This window comes from Neolamprologus brichardi, chromosome 10 (assembly GCF_056152115.1).
Source record: "Neolamprologus brichardi isolate AB-2024 chromosome 10, ASM5615211v1, whole genome shotgun sequence".
In the NCBI taxonomy this organism is placed as follows: domain Eukaryota; kingdom Metazoa; phylum Chordata; class Actinopteri; order Cichliformes; family Cichlidae; genus Neolamprologus; species Neolamprologus brichardi.
This window is the reverse complement of record NC_142113.1, coordinates 4,199,720-4,204,839: the sequence shown is the minus strand read 5'-3', so window position 1 is coordinate 4,204,839 and position 5,120 is coordinate 4,199,720. Positions and strand designations below refer to the sequence as shown.

At 49.0% G+C, this 5,120-nt stretch overlaps 1 pseudogene; it reads right to left on the bottom strand.

The window, feature by feature from the left end:
- Positions 1 to 1,208: 1,208 nt before the first annotated feature.
- On the bottom strand, positions 1,209 to 4,779 carry LOC148100798 (uncharacterized; annotated as a pseudogene).
- Positions 4,780 to 5,120: the final 341 nt, after the last annotated feature.

Here is a 5,120-nt window from a genome sequence, read left to right as displayed (position 1 = left end):
ACCAGCCGTCAGCTACGTAGAAAAAGATCCTGGTGTAGAAAGTAATATTAAATAAATTCTAATAACAGCTTATCAAGCTTAATAGTGCTGCTGTTGTTCAGCCGCTGGTTTCCTCTTTCTGGTGAGAAGTGGGCCAAAAACTAAGAAGAGAGACGGACTCCCGACAGAAAAGCCGATCAGCTGATCATTAAGCAGTTTCACGATTGAAGTAGCAGCAGGAGAGAGAGAGAAGAGGCAGTCGCTCCATATATTTGTTGTTAAGCTTAATGTGGGAATGCTTTACAGACATTCAGAGATGAACTTACACACTTGCTTTACTTCTCTCTGGGAAAACTTCCTCGGAGATGAAATGCTGGTTTGCTAGCGAGGCTACAAATACACACAGCCGCTCTATCACGTGATGCATACTGCTCCTACGTGCTACGGTTATGAGCCGAGTTACGCCGTGTAGCAAGTTTTGTGAGGTGCTTTTTTGATATTTAATGGATCGGATTACATTTTTTATTTCTCGCCGATATCCGATCCAGTAATTTGGGTCAGTATCAGACCGATACCGATACGTAATATCGGATCGGTCCATCTCTAATATGTACAAGTAGCGGTAATTACAAGTACGAAACATGTACTGTGTTAGGGTTAGGGTTAGGGTTAACCCTAACCCTACTGTGTTACGAGTAACAAATATAGTACATAACAATAGCCTACAGCACACCAGAAAAATAGATTCGGCCTACCTTTTAGGCTCAGGTGCAGTGAAACGGCTTTAACAAGAAGAAAAGTCAGTCATTCACTACCATCTTCCTGCGCACTAAAACGAATAGTTATGTCTATAACTTCTGTTCCCTGAAGGAGAGGAACGAGGTACAACACATAAGTATGGGATATCACGCCCTGCGTGTCGGGCTGAAGAAACCTTTAATCACGCCTTTAAGGCAGATGACGTGTGATGACACGCGCACGGCCCCGCCTGCACATATAGCCGCTGTCATCACAGTCATCCCTCAGTTCGATAGCTGCTCTTCACAGAGCCAAACTGCTCAGTGGGGCCACCTTGTGTTGTACCTTGTTCCTCTCCTTCAGGGAACAGAAGTTATAGACATAACTATTCGTTCCCTTTCAGTCGATTCACTCGGTACAACACATAAGTATGGGACATATATACACGCCCCACAGAGCAACCACCGAACCAGAATCGGACCACCACATCCTTAGTGAGTGGTAGACCCAGCAGAAAGGACAGCATGAGCGACCGAAAGGGCTGTAACGTCCAACCGATAAAACCGCACAAAAGTGTGCGTTGATGCCCAACTAGCTGCCGCACAAATATCAGCTACAGGCACCCCTTTAAAAAGAGCCCATGAGGTTGCCATGCCCCTGGTGGAATGAGCTCTCACCCCGTGGGGCAAAGCAAGACCACCGGTGCCGTATGCCAGTGAGATAGCTTCTATAATCCAGTGGGACAGCCTCCGTTTGGACAGAGCTCTACCTCTATTTGGATTAGCGAAGCAGACAAACAGCAGGTCACATAAACGCACATTCTGAGTGCGCTCAATGTAGGTGCGTAGCACACGCACTGGACAAAGAGAATGCGTCCTCCTCTGCTCCTCAGATGCAAAAGGAGGGGAGCAAAAGCTCAGCAACTCAAACTCCATTGAGCTAGAAGATGCAGGCATGATCTTGGGAAAATAGGCAGCATTTGGACGCAATACGACTTTGTGGCCATCAGAAGAGAACTGTGTGCAGGAGGGATGCACAGAGAGCGCATGAAGGTCACCCACTCGCTTTGCCGAAGCCAAAGCGAGAAGTAATGCAGTCTTATATGAAAGAAATTTCATATCCACAGACTCAATGGGTTCAAACGGGGGGCTGCAAAGGGCCTCCAGCACCAAAGACAAGTCCCAAGCAGGGACACTGGACTTAAGCACGGGCCTCAGCCGGCGAACTCCTTTCAGAAAACGTATGGCGAGGGTGCACCTAGTGTCACCCCGTCAAAGCCAATATGACAAGCAGATATAGCTGCTAAATAAACCTTAATTATCGAAAATGAAAGGCCCTTATCCAGCAGCTCCTGCAGGAATGTCAAAACATCCACAATAGAGCACTGAAATGGGAGAGTGTGGCGGTCCTGGCACCATTGCTCGAAGGCGCGCCATTTGTAAGCGTACAAGCCTCTAGTAGATGAGGCCCTAGCGCTCTGAATTGTCGCTATCACACTAGGTGGCAAACCCTTAGCAATCACGTTTAACCTCTCAGCAGGTAAGCATGAAGGCGCCACAGATCTGGGCGCGGATGAAACACTTCTCCTCCCGCCTGAGAGAGGAGATCCCTGCGGAGAGGAAGCTGCCAAGGACTCGCTGCTAGCAGGCTGATTATCTCTGCATACCACGACCTTGTGGGCCACCAAGGGGCCACTAGAATCAGAGAGAGGGGGAATGCCGATGCACTCTCTCTAGAACTGGAGATATCATTTCCACTGGGGGAAATGCATACAGGAGCACGTCTGGCCATTGGTGCGCTAGCGCGTCCAAGCCTAAGGGTGCATCGTGGTCGATTATGGAGAAGAACAGGGGGCAGTGAGTATTTACCCTGGAAGCAAAAAGATCTATTTGCGCCTTGCCAAATAGGTCCCAAATCTGAGCCACTATTAAAGGGTGTAACCTCCATTCTCTCACCAGAGGACTCCCCCTGGAGAGAAGGTCCGGCCCCAGGTTCAGGTGGCCCGGGACATGGGTGGCTCTTAGAGACAGAAAATGAACACTGCACCACAACAGCAGAGAGCGAGACAGGAGCAGCCCGGGCTCCCTCCAAGGACGGAGAGCTAGCATGCAAGACGCAGTTACTGGCAGCCTCCTCCGGAGGTGACGCGATGCACACAAACGGTGAGAGAGAGTCCAGCGTTGAAACGCTCTCATTTTTAACAGTCCAAGTGGCACTATGGCGATCATAGATGCCATCATGCCCAACAAGCTTAATATTGTCTGGAAACGCAGTCTGCGTCCCAACTGAAACTGAGCAAGGCAGCGATGAAACGCGGCCACTCTGTGCTCCAACAAACGTGCGCGGCTGGTAAGCGAGCATATTTTCAAACCGAGAAAAGTAATCTGCTGACTCGGGATTAGCGAGCTCTTTTGAAAGTTCACAGAGAACCCCAGTGTCTGAATGTGTGACAGAACCAGCGACAGCTGTGTCTCCACCTGCTCTCTGGAGCAAGCTACGAGAGCCCAGTTGTCTAGGTAGGCTAAGATGCGGATTCCTCTCTCTCTGAGGGACGCTAGCGCTGCCTCGGCACATTTCGTAAAGGTGCGAGGAGCGAGCAAGAGCCCGAACGGCAGCACTAGGTATTCGTAGGCTACGCCCTCGAATGCAAACCTCAGAAACTGCCTGTGTTTCAGGTGTATAACCACATGAAAATAAGCATCTGTTAGATCGATTGTTGCAAACCAATCTCCCGGGCCGACCGCATTCAAGAGCTGTCTGAGTGTTAGCATCTTGAACCTGTACGTTCGTAGATACGTGTTCAAGACTCGCAGGTCGAGGATGGGACGAAGCGTTCCCCCTTTTTTCGGAACAACAAAATAACAGCTGTACCAACCTTTGTCTGTCTCCGAAGCGGGGACCACTCGTATTGCTCTTTTCTGCAATAGCGCCTTTATTTCCTCTCTGAGTATCATGGCCGCCTCGGTGTTGACAGTCGTGTTTACGACTCTTTGGAAACGAGGCGGCTTGACCCGGAACTGCAACCGGTAACCCATGGCAACGGTTCGCAGCACCTGTCACTACCCGATCCGTACCGGAAACCCGATCGGTACCCCGCATGCACGAAAGGTGTCTACTTGCGGTCGAAGCGTTTTACGATAGTTACAGGTCAGAGTATCTGTTAAGATGTTAAGAATAATAAGTATCTCTTAAAATGTTTCCGATAATGAAACATTTAATATAATGTAGACAAAAACAAAAAAAATAAAAAGATAATGACAGATCGGGACTCCCGATCCTTGCTGAGCATGTGCAAAGTCGGACCGTACAAATCGGGTCTACCCGATCCGTACCGCGCATGTGCAGGGGTTTTCTTCTTCTTCTGTTCGTTTAATGGCAGTGTACTCCCCAGTGTACGAGGATACCGCCACCTGCTGACTGAGCGAATGAACCCTATTGTAAACTGAATTAGCATCATTACAAACGTGTGTTAAATTTGATTTAGTGATAATCGAGTGTGTTTATGCTTGTCTGTGTGGAGAGGATTGTTGAAATAGTGATGATGATGTCCACTATCACTGTCAATTGCCAGTAAACACTTCATCTGGCTGCTGAATCTTCACGTGACATATTACAAAGTCTGTATTATTAACTCTGTAATTAGGCACCATTCTTCTTATTTTACGGCGCTGTTGTTCAATCGGGGAACGCTCTCTGTTGAGGAGAAAAGCGTGAATTTGTTGCGGATACGGATTATCCATTGTTTAAATGTCCCGGTAGTCGAAAAGGAGGCAGAGCTGTTGAGAAATGCTAGGAGCTAACTGGGCGCTAACCGTGTCATTCAAATATATTGAATGTCGCAATGTTGGCAAAGAGAGGAAGTGACGTAAGATTTGCGCATGCGGGGTACAGATCGGGTTTCCGGTACGGATCGGGTAGCGACAGCACCCACGGAGAGGGGGCGCAAGCGCGCCACTGAGGGAAGTGAGCAGCCAGCCGGCTGACCTGCAGCACCGTCGACGGGACGTTGTCGCCCCCCAGTGTGTCTGCAGGGGACTGCATCACCTGCCTGACCTGGCTCATTCTGCCTGCAGGCTGAGTATTTGATTGTTTGAGAATAAACAACACTCTTTATTGATTGTAACATGGAAACATGTACATTTATACATTTTGTTGGAGGCACCTTTTCTGGGGCACAACAATGAAAAACAGCGGGAACACTCGATGTGGTCACCTGAACATTTAACACACCTGAACAGGGAGTTACCTGAGGCATTTTGTGTGCAGGGGTTTTGTGCTTGGGAGACAGTGTTAGGAAAGTGCAGCGCCTTCTGGGGCTGACAACCTGAACATAACTTAAGCGGCACCTCTTGTGCGGCAACAGAGGGGTAAAAACAGCGTCTCCCTGCTGCTGGACCCCCTCT